We start from the raw sequence: 18,446 nt of genomic DNA on the forward strand, positions 1-18,446 counted from the left end.
TGAATGTACAACCAAAGTGTGATCTATCCACACAATGAAATGTTATTCAGCCAAAAGGATACATGCTGATACATGTTACAACATGGATGAACCCTGAGACTACTTTGCTAAGTGAAAGAAGCCAGACAAAAAAAGGGCAAATATTGTATAATTCCACTTATTAAAGGTACCTATATTAGGCAAATTCATAGAGAAAGAAAGTAGAATAGAGGTTACCAAGGGCTAAGAGGGAGGGAGGAGTGGAGAGTTATTGTTTAATGAGTACAGAGTTTCTGTTTGGTTTGATGGGAAAATTCTGGAAATGAATAGTGGTGGTGCATGATGGCGGCACAACATCGTGGGTGCTCCTAATGCCACTGAACTGTATGCTTAACAGTGGTTAAAATGGTAAGTTTCTCATTAGGTATATTTTACTACAATAAAAAGTTTTTTTTTTTAAGGCAGGGAGATGCTATACAGTCCACATGAGAAATGCCCAGAGCCCCAAGTGGACAGGACAGGAGGAGGTAGGAAGAGATGAACTCCTGAGTCACCCAAGGCTCAAATCCAGAGGCTGCCATTCCCACCAGGGTCCTTTCCAGGACTCGTGTGCTTTGGTTTTATTCTAAAATTATCTGCTTCTATTATGCTACCCCTGTGAATTATTTAACACATCTTTGATATGCAGCCTGGGCAAACGTCTGACGCATAGTAAATTCTTAATGCCAATATATTGGATGAAGAATGGAAGAAATAAAAACACAGAGATGCACATCATTGGCTTTCAGTGGACAGAGGGGAGAGGGAGTGGCATCTTTGAATCACTGGGAGGCTTTTTCTAAATAGACTTGCTCTTGCCCTCGATGAATCCTCTCTGACTCTCATGCCTAAATTCCAATATGCTCTGAGGTGGATGAAAGCTTGGGGATAAGGAACCTAGGTGAGGCAGATTCCTGGCAGGGGAGGAATGCAGGTATATAGATAGATTTGGGAGTCAGAGACACCTGAACTCTAGAATAGAAAGAAGAAAGCTGTGACAGGGGAGATAGGAATCAAGGATTCGGTCAGAAATGAGGTTGGATCCTTAGAAACCAATCACTCTTTTTCTTTCCCCCACCTCCCTGCTCTGGTTGCTAATGACCTTGTCTTCTCCATTATTCAACCACCGTTTCAGCTGAAGCTGACTCCACGGGTCCATTAAGGCTCTCTCTCTCAGGGCAATTAGGCTTCCACTGAGTGCATTAGAGCAGGGAGGGAAGCACCAGGAACCAGCTCTGCTCAGCTGCCCTGCTTCCTGCCTGGGAGACGCTGGGTTGATGCTGTATCCACTCTCCACCCCAAACCAGCAACCCCAGCAAAGTCAAGGTGCTTGATTAAGGGCATCCCTGCACCAAGCCAGTGCCTGGGCCCCAGTACCCTATGCAATGATAATTCCTCCAATGTGTGAAGTACTTTTCTCACACAGACACCTTCTGCATATGTGATCTGCACCTTATAGGCAGGCAGATGCCTGAGAGCTTGGGCTTGGACTCGGGCTGCCTGGGCTTGGATCCTAGTGCCACCACTTATCAGTTTAAGGATCTGGCATAAGTTCCTGAACTTGAACCCTCCATTAACCCCAGTTTCCTTATGAGTAAAATAGAGATTGTAGTGATATGGGTCTCATGCAGTTGCTTTGAGAGCGAAATCAGATAACACATAAAAAACTCAGAGCACAGTGCCTGATATACTAAGTAATGAACATTTGTGCTGCTGCTGCTTCATTATTGTTACAATGAGAAAGTTGGACAAAATTATCTCAAGGTCCTCTCAGGTGCTAATGTTTTGTTCATTCATTAAATAAATATCTATTGAATATGTATTATATCCAAAGCACTCTTCTAGATGCCAAGGATCAGCAGTGATTAGGAAAAATCTCTGTCCTCACAGACATTACATTTTAGGTGATAAGCAATAAATGTAATAAATAAGTAAATTAGATGGTGTGTTAGAAGGTAAGAGCTATGAGAAAAATGGAGGAAGTTAAAGAGATCAGGGAGTGGTGGAGCAGTGGTCAAAAAAAGCTTCACTCAGAAGGTGACATCTGAGCAAAGACTTGAAGAAGGCGAGGGCATGAGCCCTGCAGGTATTTGCAGGAAGAATGTTCCAGGCAACAGCAATTGCCAGTGCAAAAGGCCTGAGACGGAAGTGTGCCTGGCTTTGTTAGAAGAAAGAAAAGTGAATGAGGTGAAGAGGAGTAAGTAACAGGTGACATCAGATAGATAATGGGGTACAAAGTCTACAGGCCTTGTGGCTTATTGTTAGGACTTACGCGCTTATAAATAGAGAAATGGGGGTTGTATTGGGAGGGGGAGGCAATGCAAAGGGGGTAGGCTCAAAGGATTGTAATAGGTTCCAGTGAACTGGAGTCAGGGTTCTCGAGGAGGAACATATAGAGATAGGAGGTGGTGGCCAGTGAGAGGTAAGCACAAAACTGAGCTATTGGCATCTATGTGGTGAAGGGTATGAACTTGGGAATGGGTGGCTGAGATTGGGTGCGGACAAGGAACTGAGAGGCTGGGGTGTGGAAGGATCATCTATGTGTGTATGGAAATCACAGGCAATCGAGATGGAATACTACTGGGGAGAGAGGCACTGAGTCAGAAAGCTAACATCAGTATTTTAAAATGTAGACCTTATTACTATTCAGGTATGGCAAGGACAACGGATCTGCTGCAACTGCCACTGAAAGACAGTTTGTTACTCACAGATCCCAGTGAAGGGTGCACACCACGCCACACAGGGCCAAACAGGGAAGCACCAGGGTCAGTCAGGAGGTGGGGGTGGGAATGTGGCAAGCGTCCTTATCGTGGTTTCTGTGGAGAAAAATCAGGCAAGGCAGGATACACAGGGTTCAAATGGGCTAGTTTGAATAATTTCAGTGGGCTCTGCGTCACAGGGGCTATCATAGTTGTCTGGTACTTGGCTATGGGCAGCTGGATGGTAGCCCTGAGTGTGAGAGCCCCTGAAGGAGGTGGTTGGGGTGTGGACTCTGGGATGGTTGGTTTGAATATGAAAGGTACACTCATAATGTGAGTTGTTTGCTATCTCAACAATCCCTCCACGGTCAGTTAGCTCCCATGGTGGCAAAGTATCTGAACATAAAAGGCACGGTTGATACTATCATAAAGTGAGGGAGGGTGGCTGGTGGGGGGTGGGGGCGGTCAGTAAATGGCACCAGCAATAAGGAGTGTTGGCGGTGTAGCTGATGATGCCAGAGTGGAGGCTGAGGGTTTGCAGGAAGGAGACAGGAAGACAGTGTGGAAGCAACCCTGAGGAGCCAGGAGGACACCTACTCCATCTGCCGGTGGTAGGGCGTGGAAGAAAGAGACCGCCTCTCCTCAGAGAGCCTCCAAGTTGTAGCCCTGAGTGGAGAGCCATGTTTCATCAGCAAGAAGCTGAGGGAAGGATGAGGGTATGAGACTTGCTGATAATGGACACGCATTCCAGAGCGTATACAATAAGGGGGGTTCTAGACTTGAGGAGGAGTAGGACATAGGGACAAGATGGGTGTGGGTGGAGCTGTGTGGGAATTAGAACAGGGAGGAGAGGTGTGGCTTGGGGGTCTGGGCTTCACAGGGCTACTGACAGAACGGGGATAAGAGGCCCAGTGAGACTGGTACTGGTATAGCCAAGGCAGACAGTGGGGTAAGGACAGAATGTCGTGGGAGGTGTGGTTTCATTCCCCTCTCACTCTGCTGCGGAAGGCGTATTTACTCCTACTGGGCAGGGCTCTCTTTGGGCCCTTCTTGACAAAGGATCGAGGGAGCCATTTACTTCTCATTGGGAAGACTCCCTCCTGGCCCTTGAGTGCATTGAGAAGGCCCAGGGAAGCTGAAACAGACTCAGAGAAGCTCAGATCCCTCTGACCCCTGTTAATGGAGAGTTAGGGGCTTGAAACTGGGGGATGAGAAGCCTGGTCATGGGAGGTGTCGCATTCTAGTATTTGTTTGGTACAGCTTGATTCCCATTTCCAGCAGCAGGCCTCCGGGCGGGCGCATTGGGTATGAGCCCCACCACCATCCTGTGACTGGGTGACTGGGATTTGTGCCCTGCTTTTCAGGAGAGAGCCCAGCTGCTCTGCAAGGTGCTGTTCCCGGTTCTCTGAAGGCTGGGGATTTCTCCTTAACATCTAATTGCATGTGAAGCATTTCAAAACCATTGTCTCAGTGGTGTTCAAAGCTTTCTTTTCTTTTCTTTTTTTAAATCAGGGAAACCTTTTTGAAATAAAATCTTATATGGAACCAATATAAAAGCCAGGAAAATGAAGATTTATGTTATAATTTCAAGTATATAAGTGAAATTCATAAGTTAAGTTGGTATTAAATCAATCAATGATCTCAGATATGACAAAATTTGGTATATAATACATTTTGGAGAGGTGTTGTTTTGGTCATTGCTTTTCAAAGGGTTAAAAGTATATAATTTAAATGAATTTCAAATAATATGTCTCTAGGATTCCTGGGACCTCCAAAGGACACTGAATTAAAAAGTGATTGTCTCTGGGAAGTGAGAGGCAGAGAGGATAGAAGAGGAGAAAAAAGGGGAGGTAGGGAAGGGGAAGACACTTGGGAGTAGAGAGGAGAAGGAGAAAAAAAGGAGAGGAAAAGAAGAAGACTGATTTTTTGGTTATTGACCTTAGAGAAGTCTTCGATATTTTAAAACTCTGTGCATTACAACTTTGATAAAAGTAAAAATTTTTAAAGATTTTATTTATTTATTTTTAGAAAGAGGGGAAGAGAGGGAGAGAAACATCAATGTGTGGTTGCCTCTTGCAGACCCCCAACTGGGGACCTGGTCCACAACCCAGGCACATGCCGTGACTGGGAATTGAACTGGCAAGCCTTTGGTTCGCAGGCCAGTGCTCAATCCACTGAGCCACACCAGCCAGGGCTTAAAAGGGAAAAAGGAAAAGAAAGATAACTACGGCCTTATTTCCCTGGATTCAACAGTTTACTAAGGTAGAAATTAATTAACCCCCCATTTTACAGATGAGGAAGTTGAGGATCAAAGAGGTAAGTGATTAGTACATAGTTAGCAGACTGATCTAGTGCTTGGCTTCAGGTCAGCTGATTCCAAAGTCTGTGCTTTCCACAGTTGCATGGCCTCACTCTCTGAGGAAAAAAAGGCCATCTGCCTGGTGCACCTGGTGCTGAGACCCAACATCTCCTTTCTTGACTGCTTCTGGTACCTGCAATGCCTTTAAGAGAGGGCAGAGCCTCCTACCCCACAGGCATCATTAAAGCAAGTAGCTCCCATCTGACACACTCACTGACCACTTTTATTGGGGGTTCCTCATTCTTGTGTTGAGAATCTGAGTTCCCTAAGTAGAAGTGGCAGAACCTGTTGTATCTGGGCCCTTTTTTCTTTCTAACAGCACCCCTCTCCCAATAGTGAGGGAATGTGTACCCACATGCTTGCCCATTAAGACAGAAAACTGCAGAGTAACACCATCCGTCCTCTCACTGTTTGGCTCATCCCAACCTAAGCTTAGATCCTCTATCCCCAGATTTTGAATCTTGAGCAAGTGCATGAAGGATGAAGAAGGAATAGCTGGGTCCATCAGACAGTTTCTGCTACAAGAACTTTTGTGTGGCTCCAGCTCCTGCATTGTATCAGTTAGCTACTACTACTACTATACGCATTTACTGTCTCTCAGTCAGGAGTTTGGGAATAGCTTAGCTATTTCAACTTAAGGGTTCTCATGTGGTTTCATTCCATGTGCCAGCAGGAGCTGCAGTCACCTGATAGCTCGAATGTGGCCCTAGGATCAGCTTCCAAGTTGACTTACTCACATACGTGGCTGTTGGCAGGAGTCGTTAGTTCCTTGCCATGTGGGTCTCTCCCTAAGCCGCTTGTTTGAGTGTCCTCCTGGCATGGCAGCTAACTTCCACTCTGTGAGCTGCCATACCTTTTATCACCTAGTCCCTGAGGTTACACAGTCGCTCTGCTTTATTCTAGTCACTAGAAGTAAGTCACTATGTCCAGCCCTCATTCAAAAGGAGAATTAGGCTCCACCCAGTGAAAGGAGGAATATTAAAGATTTTGTGAACATATTTTGAATTCACCCTATGAGTCAGCCCTCTGGGGCTGCCATGATTCCCCCATTTACAAGCCTTAGTCTGCCACCTGCCCAGCACCAACAGCAGGGCTGGCTTCTCTTCATGGACAAAGGACTTGCGTATGCAGTTGCACCAGGTCTTTTGCTTGGAAGTGTCCCACCCATGCTTGGTTTAATGTTCTGCTGTTTTTGTCTCCAAATTCTTAATATTTTTTGATCAAGGGACCCTGCAGTTTCATATTGCCCTGGCGTCTCCAAATTATGTAACCAGTCCTGCCAGATAGTCTTCCTATAAATTCCCTCGTTTGAATTAACCATAAATCTTTCTTTCTTTCTCTTTTTGCTTGCTACCAAAGTTTTATGATATAGTAGCCTCTGTTTCATCAAGTTAATTCATATTGGTTTTGAATTTGTGGTATTTGTGTGTCTGTGGACCTGTACTACTGGTCAGGCTAACAATGTCTTCTTTTTTTTTCACTAGAACTATATTTAATTTTTATAATAAAGACATAATGATATTATAATACAGAGGCTTATTAAAAATATTTATTTATGTTTAGAGAGAGAGGAAGGGAGGGAGAAAGAGAGGGAGAGAAACATAAGTGTGTGGTTGTCTCTTGCACAACCCCAAGTGGGGACCTGGCCCACAACCCAGGCATGTGCCCTGACTGGGAATCGAACTGGGGAGCCTTTGGCTGGCACTCAATCCACTGAACCACACCACCAGGACCAGAGGCTTCTTTTTTTAATTGCAGGTACAGAGGGTTAATAAAGGGAATACACACACACACACACACACACACACACACACACAAACACTCCCCGCCCCCAGTTAACATCATACTTAATAGTCAAAGACTGAATGCTGCTCCCCTTAGATCAGATCAATGCAAGAACGGACATTCTCACACTTTCATTCAACATGATGCTGGAAGCCTCAGCCCCGTGTCATCGTAGATTGGTCAGGACTCCAGCTTTATTCCTCTGTGACTCTCTGGGCACTGTCTTTTTCCTGATATCAATTTTGTCCTCAGGCTGCCTTCCATCGTATCGGCAAATTGCAAACGGCAATCAGGGCTGTATGTTTCAGGGTTTGTGACACCCAGCACCAGGATTTGACCCCTGGTGAATGTGTGGGCACCATCCCTCCTCCCTCCATTGGCAGCCATGCAGGGCTGGGGTGGGGTGAAGCGGGCAGCCGGTGGGACAGAATGGGGCCCAGGGAGGCTAACAATGTCTTGCCACCAGGCTGCAGTCTTCAAGCGGCAAGGACCATGTATATATCTCTTTGTCAGTGTAGCCCTCATGCGTGGCACTAAATCAGCCATGGACATTCACTGAATGAATTGTAGCTCGGATTGGAGCCACAGGAAAAGTAGCGAGATGGAAACATGAGCAAAGGTCTGCTCTCCTGCATTTCTCAACTGCACATATTTGCACAGGTGTGTGAGTCCCTGGAAGGAGAGGTGAAATCTCACATTAGAGGGAGGGGCTAAGGTTATAGATGGGGGGTAGATTAGTCTGCCATAGCAAAGTGCCATGACCAAGTAGCTTAAATAACAGAAATTTATTTTCTCACGGTTCTGGAGGCTAGAAGTCAGAGATCAAGGTGTCAGCAGGATTGGTTTCTTCTGAGGCCTTTGTCCTGGGTTGGCAGATGGCTGTCTTCTCCCTGCAGCTTCACATGGTCTTCCCTCTGTGTGTATCTGTGTCCTAATATCTTTTCTTAATAAAACAGCTGTCATGTTGGATTTGGGCCCACCCTACCGACCTCATTTTGACTTATTTACCTCGTTGAAGATCCTGTCTCCAAATACATGTGAATTTTAATGGACACAAGTCAGCCCATAACATCTCATTGCTGCAAAAAGATGGAAAGAGGGGGTGGGGGCCAAAGGTTGGCAAACAGGCCCCGTCATATGTTGAGAAACACACAGATGCAATCCTGAGAAGAACAAAAAATCTTTAAAGAAAAAAAAATTATTTTAGGGGATCTTGTTTTATCACAGTGTAATGGAGAACTCAGGGTGGCTTTTGGCTCTCTTTCCATGTGCCCTGCCCACACTCTGGGCTGGTCCTCTGCCATCTGCAGAAGCCCCATACCCACCCACGGGCCCTCCACTCTCTCTTGCTCACTGTTGCTGAAGTCTGGCCAGCCACTACTGTCCCTCCTGAAAATGACCTCAGCAGCCCTTTTAATCAGTTGGAAACAATTAGAAACTGTAGACAAAGGTATTACCCAAGAAAGGCTGTGTTTCCCCACAATCAAGGAAACTGATGGGGCATTGAAAATGGAACCCTGGGCAAGTAGTGATGGGAGTTCGGTCCAAACACTATACCAGAAAGAAATCCTTCCCTGGTCAATAAGTCTGTATTATCCAGGTTGGAAAGTTCACAGTGTTAGACAAGTAAGAAATGTACTTTTGTTTTGCTATAACTGAACTGGAGTTCTCTTTTGAGCTCCTGGACTTCCAGAGGGCAGAGCTCATAGTCGGCAGTTCAGGGTCTCACAGTGCTTTTCTCCAAGGGGTCCTTACTGTGCTAAGGAATGGTGGTGGCGGCGGGAGGGTCATTGGGCCTTGGTTGTCATCCTTGTGCCCTCCATGCCCGCAGAGCTTGGTCCCTACAGGTCACTGCCATGTCTACCTTTTCAGGTCTGCTGACTCCCTAGACCATGGCCCACAGCTCTTGGGTTCATAAGCAATGTTCTGCTGCTCTGGGTGCCACCCTGGGGCATGTAGGGCTCTGGGAGTTCTCTCAGGCCTCTTGCTGCCAGCTCAGGGGTTCTCCAGGACCTTAGTGCTACATGGGGATACACTAGGAAAAGGAGAAGGAGGATTCCCTCTGCTCCGATTCTCCAGACATCTCTGTGGTTTGTGTCAGGGTCCCCTTCACTCCCAGGACTCATCCCAAGGAGCCAGGATAAAGAACCCCTTTGCAAGAACCAGACTGGGTCTAAGCGCTCTGCATTCCTGTCTCCCCCAAACCGCTGGTAGGAGTCCCGGGCCTGGACATTGGGTAGTTTGGTGTTTCCTTTATTCTTCCCAATCTACTGTTTACAGCATAATTTTGTCTTCCAGATTTTTGAAACTTAAACCCTAGGCTTCTGTAACCATAAAGCATTTCTTTCTGCTTTATTTTTTCTCTCCTGAGGCAGAAAATGCCACTCGGTAAACGTCAAAGGGAACTGGAATCGGGTGGGGGTAAGGAGAGAGTGATATATATAAAAATATTATCCTGCCACATATGTATTCACAAATTTCTCCTAGGGAGTGTTCTTCTAGTTTTGCTCCGGCCAATCTCCCATTCCGCTGGGATGGCCACGTCAACTCCTATCACCCAGTTCCTTGCCTCCTCCTCTCCAGGAAGGAACATCCCATCCTACTTCAGAATCTCACCACCAGGTGGAGAAGCCTCACCTTTGCTGCAGAATTCCTCTCTGGAACTCACGCCTCACTGTACTCAATCTAACATTTTCCACTTCATCTTCTCTCCCATGGCCCTGGAATCCACTTGGTGCTCTCCCTGCAACCCGCAGCCCTCAGCCCCCCCCCCTTATCTTTCCGTTTTTTCTGCCCCTCCCCATTTTTCCATATAGCTTTTACCTTTGTTTTTCCTGACACTTGTTTTGGAATACAGTATTCCCTCACTTATCACGGGTATTACATTCTAGATCCCCCCACGATAGGTGAAAATCCGCGAAGTAGGAACCTTACATTTATTTTAGTATTTATATATATTTTAAGGCTTTATAAACCCTGCCCACACACTTATAAACCCTTCCCACACACTTATAAACCATCCCCAGTCCCTTATTAACCTTTTCCACGCTTTTATAAACACTACTTATGTTCTTAAACATATTCTACACTCTTAAGCCTACGTAACTGTAACAACATATGTATACAATACTGCAAAATCCTGCAATATAGCAAAAAATCCGTGATAAATAATTAAACATAATATACTTAAAAACCCCGCGATACAGTGAGGCTGCAATAAGTGAACCGCAATATAGAGAGGGACTACTATAGTGCCCTTGTGCCATAGGGACTACTTCTGCTGCTTACATTTAATTTATTTCTCAACTCACTGCCGTTTAGCATCTATATAGTCTAGAATTGGCCTTACCCAACCAGAGAGCTGGCTTTGCCTTCAGCTTCGGTGAGGCGATCTTAAAGCCCTTGCAATGTCCTAATAGAAGTGTCTTTGTTTACCTGAGGGCTTTGAGCGTACAGTATTGCTTGACCTTTGGAGGGGCTGGAGACTAAAGGTCAGCATGCCTACTTGATGGAGCCCCCCAGAAATGCTGCACACAAGGCTTAGATGAGCTTCCTTGGTTGGCAATACTCCAGGTATATTGTCACATGTCATTGCTTGGGGTAGAGCTGCCTAGGACTTCACTGGGAGGGGACACCAGAAGCTCCAAGTGTGGAACCCTCCTGTACTCTGCCCCATGCATCTCTTCCCTTGGCAGATTTTAATCTGTATCCTTTCTTTGTAATAAGCTGTAACCATGGGTGCAACAGCTTTCCCTCAATTCTGTGAGTCCTTCTAGTGAGTTATCAAACCTTGGAGACCCCTGAACTTTGTGGCAGCCATACATTTACTTAAACTGCTCTCTTAGTGGCACAAATGTCCACTTCTAGGTCCTCTGCTCAGTCGTCCTTCCCTGACCTCTTTGCAGCTTTTGGCACTTTTATCGATTCCCTTTTTTCTTGCAGTGCTCACCTGCATGGGCTCTGCTGGCCTCCCTTCTACTTCTCAGTCTTCATTTTCTCAGTCGCCTTTAGCTTCTTCCCTTTGACCATTTCTTGTGGGTGCTTCTTAGCACTTGCCCACCTGATAACTAAACACGACGGAGCTGAAGCTCAGACCCAGATCCCTGTCATTGCGAATCTCTGGCTTGATCCCCTGCCCCTGTGCTCTTGTTCCTCATTCATCCTGACCTGTGTGAATAATTTAAAATGAGGCAAACTTTAAAAATGCATGCTTGGTATATTCTAGATACATGTCCTTTGTTAGATAAATGTTTTACAAATATTTTCTCCCAGTATGTGGCTTGCTCCAAGTTTCTGTCTGGACCCCCCACTCTTCTCTCATGCAGGCCCATGGCTTCCCCTATCGTCCTATGAGAGTGACACTCAACTCACATCTATGGCTCTGACAGTCCTTCTGATGTTCCAATAGCCCGATGGCCATCTCTGTGCGGCATTTGAACCTTAGTGTAACCACAGGTGAACTCGTTATCTTTCCCTCAAAGTATTCCTCATCTTGATCAATGGCATCATTTAACAAGTGCAGGATGAGATCGGCTTTCCCTGCAGACACTTGACTCTTGTCCATCACCAGGGTCAGTTCAGTGCTCTTTGCCCATCCCTGCCTTCCAGGATGTCTGTCTGGTTTTGGCTTAACTTCCCATTTTGGTTTAGTTGCTGTCTGCCTGACTTCTGTCTTGACACAGCCTCAGCTCCAGTTTCAGTTTCTGCCTTAGCTCCTGATTCAACCAGGACAGGTGCTCCATCCCAGCTTACCTGTCCTGGTCAGGGATGGGGCACCCCTGACCACTTCTGCCAGGGCTCTGCTGCCCCCTTACTGGTCATCACCCTTCTCCCCAATCTACCCCGAACCCCCTACACACACAATTAATGCTTTGAGTACTGGCATAGACATTTCAAGATTTGGGAAAGACTTTAGGTAATAAAGTATAAATTCCCTTATACAACCAAAGGGCACCTTTCAGTCTTGGAGCTCTGCCAGTGTACCAGCTAGTAATAAACTGAGAGTCTGTTTTAATCAACATACAAAGCACTGCTTGGAGTGTATTTTTGTTGTTTCTTGTTTATTAACTATTTTGTTTAAATTTTCTTAATTTTCTTTTTAAATGAAAAGATACATAAAAGCAGCAATCTATTTATAAAACCTTGTCTCCACCCTGTAACAGGTATTAACAGCCTGGATTATATCCTCTGAGACCTTTTCCTGTGTGCATTCACATACACAAGCATATATACAGCTTTATGAGAATTTTGTTTGCTTGTTTTTACCAAAGCAGAATCATTCTGTACACACTATTTTGCATCTTGCTTCTCTCCCACTTGACAATTTATCATGGACATCCCTACAATTCCTTAAATATAGATATAACTCTATCCTTTTTCTTATGTATTCATATATACACATAATTTACCGTAAGATCCTATTCTTGTTTAATCCCCCAAATATCTGGAGAAACATGCCACTCTTATACCTCTAATCTAGCACTTGCCTCCTTGCGTAGGATGTGCTTTTATTTACATGTGTACCCATCAATAAACAATAAACTAATAACCTTTTTAGTCCTGTGCCTCCTACAGAGTAGGAGCTCAACAAATGCCTGCTGAATGAATGAAAGCTTGTATTGCTACTCTTCCTGCTTTGCAGTTGAGTAAGAGACTCAGAACATTCAGTAACTTGCCCAAGTATCCACAACTGAAATGTGGTGGATGAAGGTTCAGACCCAGATCCCTGTCACTGTAAATCCCTTAGATTGTCCCCTACCTTGTGCCCTTGTGCCTGAGTCACCCTGATCTGTGTGAACAACTTAAAACCTAAACTAGGTAAACATTAAAAATGTGTACTTGGCCTACTCTAGATACAAGCCCTTTGTGGGATGAATATTTTGAAAGTATCTTTTCCCAATCTGTGCCTTCCTTTTCATTTTATTTTTTTATTATTAATATTTTTTATTGGTTATGCTATTACAGTTGTCCCAATTTTTTCCCCTCTTCCCCCTCCACCCAGCACCCCCTCCCTCCCTCAGGCCATCCCCACACCATTGTTCATGTCCATGGGTCATGTATATAAGTTCTTTGGCTGCTCCATTTCCTATACTGCACTTCACATCCCCATGGCTATTCTGTAACTACCTATTTGTACTTCTTAAACCCTTCACTTCTTCATCCATTCCCCCACACCCCCTCCCAACCTGTCAACCATCAAAATGCTCTCCATATCCATGAGTCTGTCTTTGTTCTTCCTCTTTGCTTAGTTTGTTTTTTTAGATTCAATTGTTGATAGATATGTATTTATTGCCCCTTTATTGTTCAAAGTTTTGAACTTCTTTTTCTTAAATAAGTCCCTTTAACATTTCATATAATAATGGTTTGGTGATGATGAACTCCTTTAGTTTTGCCTTGTTTTTATATGTCCTTGATTCTAAATGATCTTTTCTGGGTAGAGCAATATTGGCTGTAGGTCCCTGCTTTTCCTGACTTTGAGTATGACTTGCCAATCCCTTCTAGCCTGCAAAGTTTCTTTTGAGAAATCAGCTGCCAGTTTTATGAGGACATCCCTGTAGGTAACTAACTTCTTTTCTCTTGCTGCTTTAAAAAAAAAAAAATTGTTGTTCTATTAGTTGTCCCATTTTCACCCTGTTGCTCTCCCTTGTCCCCCACCACACACAGTCAATCTCCGCCCTGTTGTTCATGTCTGTGGGTCATTTATACTAGTCCCTTGACTGGCCCCTTCTCCTTCTTTCCCCTTTTCTCCCCCTTCCCCCTCCCCTCTGGTCACTGTCAGTCTGTACCATGTTTCCATGCCTCTGGTTCTATTTTGCTCATTTGTTTGTTTTGTTCATTAGGTTCCTGTATTAGCTGAGATCATATGATATTTGTCTTTCACCACCCAGCTTATTTCACTAAGCAAAAAACTCTCCAGTTCTATCCATGCTGTTGTGAAAAGCAGGCTTTCTTTCTTTCTTTCTTTCTTTCTTTCTTTCTTTCTTTCTTTCTTTCTTTCTTTCTTTCTTTCTTCCTTCCTTCCTTCCTTCCTTCCTTCCTTTCTTTCTTTCTTTCTTCTTTCTTTCTTCTGCATAAAATTCCATTGTGTAAATGTACCACAGTTTTTTGATCCACTCATCCACTGATGGGCACTTAGGCTGTTTCCAGCACGTGGCTATTGTAAATAGCACTGCTATGAACATAGGGGTTCATACATAGGTTCTTTTGGATTGGTGTTTCAGGATTCTTTGGGTATAATCCTAGCAGTGGAGTCACTGGATCAAAAAGCAGTTCCATTTTTACTTTTTTGAGAAAATTCCATACTGTTTTCCACAGTGGCTGCACCAGTCTGCATTCCCACCAACAGTGCACCAGGGTTCCCTTTTCTCTACATCCTCACCAGCACTTGTTTGTTGATTTGTTAATGATGGCCATTCTGACAGGTGTGAGGTGGTATCTCATTGTGGTTTTAATTTGCATCTCTCTGATGGCTAGTGATGTTGAGCATTCTTTCATATGCCTATTGACCCTCCGTATGTCCTCCTTTCTCTTGCTTCTTTTAAGATTCTCTCTTTATAGTTAACCTTTGGTATTTTAATTATGACGTGCCTTGGAGTGGGCCTCTTTGCATGCATCTTGTTTGGGTCTCTCTGTGCTTCCTGGACTTGCATGTCTATTTTGTTCACCAAATTAGAAAAGTTTTCTATCATTATTTTTTCAAATAGTTTTTCAATTTCTTGTTCTTTCTCTTCTCCTTCTGGTACCCCTATGATGAGAATGTTGAAATGCTTGGAGTTGTCCCACAGGCTGCTTACAGTATCCTCTTTTTTTTCTTGTTGTTCTGATTGGTTGTTTTTTGCTTCCTTGTGTTCCAAATCATTGATTTGATTCTCTACTTCATTTACTCTACTGTTCTTTCCTTGTAAAATTTTAAAATTTTAATTAGTGTATCCTTCATTTCTGACTGGATCTTTTTTATGCTGTTGAGATCCTAAGTTCCTTGAGCAACCTTATAACCAGTGTTTTGAATTCTGCATCTAATAGATTGCTTATCTCCATTTTGTTTAGTTCTTTCTCTGGAGTTTTGATCTGTTCTTTCATTTGGGCCACATTCCCTGTATTTGTTTCTGTATATTAGGTAGAGCTGCTATGATTCCCTGTCTTGGTAGTGTGGCCTAATGTAGTAGGTGTCCTGTAGGGCCTCCCATATTATGCCAGCTGGGTATACCCTCCTCTTGTAGTTGAGCCTTGATTGCTGTTGGCAGGTCATGGAAGAGATTTACCCAGGCTGGTCAGCTGCAAGGACTGGCTGTGTGATCACTGAACACCAACCTCTGCCCTCCATGGATGATCAGCTGTGCAGGGGCAGGGTGGTGGTGCACTGTTGTGGTCTGTGGTTGTCCACTAGGTGTATAGGCTCTGGGATTTCCTGGGTGATGATGTAGGCCAAGGTTAGCCCCAATCTGTGTTCTGCCCAGGGCCACCCTGAATGAGGTATAAAGCAATCTGGGATGTCTGTTACTTGTGCTGGACTTCAAGATACCCAGGTGATATCAAACTATGATTCTAGACTGGCTGTTGCTAGTGCCAGGCCTGAGCCATTTAGCATGAGGTACAGGGTCTGGTGGCTCAGCGAGGTCAGCTATTGCTTGTCTGATAGGATTTAGGAAGCTGTGAAGCATGAGCCAAGACCAGCCATTCATATGGGAAAGTCATGTGTAGCAGTTTGGGTGGGCCTGTAAGTTGGGTGGGACAGAGTCTCAGGGGATCTCCAGGGCAGAGCAAACAGTGTTAGCCAGGTTGATGGAGTTTCAGATAGGCCACTGGCCTGCTCGCTCTGTGGCTCTGTGGCTCTGGGGGAGGGGGGGCTCAGAATGGGACAGAGGACTCTGCCCACCTTTCTATCTGAGAGAAAACTGTCTTGCCTTGATGCCAGACACTTCCGTTTCTCCCCATATGCCATGGTGCTTTTCAAGCTGCTACCCCAGTCCTGGAGCTCAGAGAGAGTGAATCTGAGTAAGTCCAGGTGTAAGTTCTTTAAGGGAAACTGCTTGGGATTCCAGAAGTTTCTTCCACTGACCCAATCCTTGCTAGTTTTTGCAGCCAGAAGTTATGGGGGACTTATCTTCCTGGCACTGGAACCCTGAGCTGGGGGGCCTGGTGTGGGGCTGGGACTTCTCATTCCTGAGATATCCTTCTTGAATTTTTATCCACCACACATGGATGTGGGACCAGCCCATTTCACGCCTTCTCCCCTTTTACCTGTCTGAAGGGATGTGGTTTCTTTAATTCCTTAGTTGTCAGGCTTCCATTCAACTTGATTTCTGATGGTTCTGAGTAATGGTTGTTCTATGTTTTAGTTGTAATTTTGATGTGGTTGTGTGAGAAGGTGAGCCGTGTTTACCTATGATGCCATCTTGACTGGAAATCCTCTTCTTCATTTTCATGGTGGTCTTTGAAAGAGAAAAATTTTACATTTTGATAAAGTCTATTTATTGATTTTTTTCTTTTATACTTCATGCTTTTGGTGTTATATTTAAGAAACCATTAGGACTTCTAGCCAAGATGGAGGCTTAGACTGACATGCTCTGTCTCCCTCCACAACTAAGAAGGGCTACAACTACCTCAAAACTAAAAACAAACAGAGGTTCCAGAAAATAAAACTACATGGAAGTCCAACATATGAAGTTATAAACCAGTGGTGCTCCTCTGGACGGGTAGGAGGGGCGAAACTGAAGCAGAGAAATCAGGCTCTACTGTCAGCAGCAGCAGCGGGGATAGCGGTGGGACTGCGAGAAATGCCAGGGGAGCACTCTTGGCGGCAATCGAGACCTGTCCACTCGCGATTCCAACGGTGGGGAAGGCAGGCCCCTCATTGCCTCGGACTGTGAGGCCCAGAGGGTGCGGGGACGGAGGAAGAGGCTCCCGGTCTCTCAGCGGAGAATGAACGGCAGAATCCATCTTGGACCCCCGCCCCCACACAAAGCGCCACGGTGTGGTGAGACGGGTTGCCCGGTAGTGACGGTAGTGAAGAGTGCACGGGGCTCCGCCCCCTATAGCATAGGAGGTGTGACAGCCCCGCCCAGGAAGCAAAGGTAAACACAAAACGGTCAGGATGACACAGATCATGATTGAGATCCCAGTGATGCAGCTCACCAGACAGCAAATACCGGACCCAAGCGATGAACAAATAGAAAACCTTTCTGAGGCTCAGTTCAGAGCTATAGTCATAAGGCAGCTTACAGACCTAACAGCGGGACTTAAGACAGGGAAGGAACGAAGGCTAGTCCTGCTGAAATGAACAAAAATACATACAAGACAAGTGGTGAAGAAAGGAAAACCAGGGATCAAATCAACAAATCGGAACACAGGGAAGGAAACCAACAGTCAACCGATGCAGAAAGAGGAAACAAAAAGTGAGGAATATGAGGAGAAGCTCAGAAACCTCTGGGACAGCTATAAGCAAATGAACATTTGAATTATAGGGTTGCCAGAAGGTGAAGAAGAAGAACTAGAAATGGAAAAATTATGTGAAAAAATAATGAAGCAGAACTTCCCTAACTTGGTGAAGGAAATAGACTTACAGGTCCAGGAAGCACAGAGAATTCCAAATAAACTGGACCCAGGGAGAACCACACCAAGACACATTATAATCAAAATGTCAAAAATTAAAGATAAAGAGAGAATCTTAAAAGCAGCAAGAGAGAAGAAAAGAATCATGTACAAAGGGGTCCCAATTAGACTATCAGCTGATTTCTCAAAAGAGACTCTGCAGGCAAGAAGGGACTGGCAAGAAATATTCAAAGTAATGAAAAGCAAAAACCTACAGCCACGATTTCGCTATCCAGCGAAGCTGTCATTCAGAATAGAAGGGCAGAGAAAGTGCTTCCAGGACAAAGTAAAACTGAAGGAGTTCTTTAGATCCAAACCACTGTTATATGAGATGTTAAAGGGACTGGTTTAGAAGAAGGAGGATCAAAACTATGAACATTAAAATGAAAACTGTATCACAACAACCAACAACAGAAGCTAGGGAATTGAAACAAAGGCAAACTAAGTTGGCAACGGGAGTGGAAAAAGAATTATAGGTATGAAGAACATATTGGGGGGAGGTCAGCGGGAGGAGGAAGGGGGTAAAGGGAGGGAGATGATGCAGGAATTAAGAAACATAGTAGGAGGGAATGGAGCAGACAGGAAGAAGTCGAGAAGAACTATATGCACAACCAATGGACATGGACTAAAAGGGGGGGGGGACATCTGGAGGGAGGAGGGGCCACTGGGTGGAGGGGAGCAGAGGGAAAAGAAATTGGGACAACTGTAACAGCATAATCAATAAAGCATATTAAAAAAAAAAAAGAAACCATTGCCAAATGCAATGTCACTACAAGTCTTAGTTTTTGTACTTAGGTCTATAATCTATCTTGAGTTAATTTTTGTGTATGATATGAAGAAAGGATTGAGGATTGAGGGTTTAAAAAATTTTTTATCTTCACCTGAGTCCATTTTTTCATTAGTTTTCAGAGAGAGCAAAAGGAAAGGAGAGAGGAAAACATTGATGAGAGAGAGAAACATCGATTGGTTGCCTCCCATACGCATCTAGACCAGGC

The sequence above is a fragment of the Furipterus horrens genome, unplaced genomic scaffold (genome assembly GCF_987537825.1).
Source record: "Furipterus horrens unplaced genomic scaffold, mFurHor1.1.pri manual_scaffold_5, whole genome shotgun sequence".
In the NCBI taxonomy this organism is placed as follows: Eukaryota; Metazoa; Chordata; class Mammalia; order Chiroptera; family Furipteridae; genus Furipterus; species Furipterus horrens.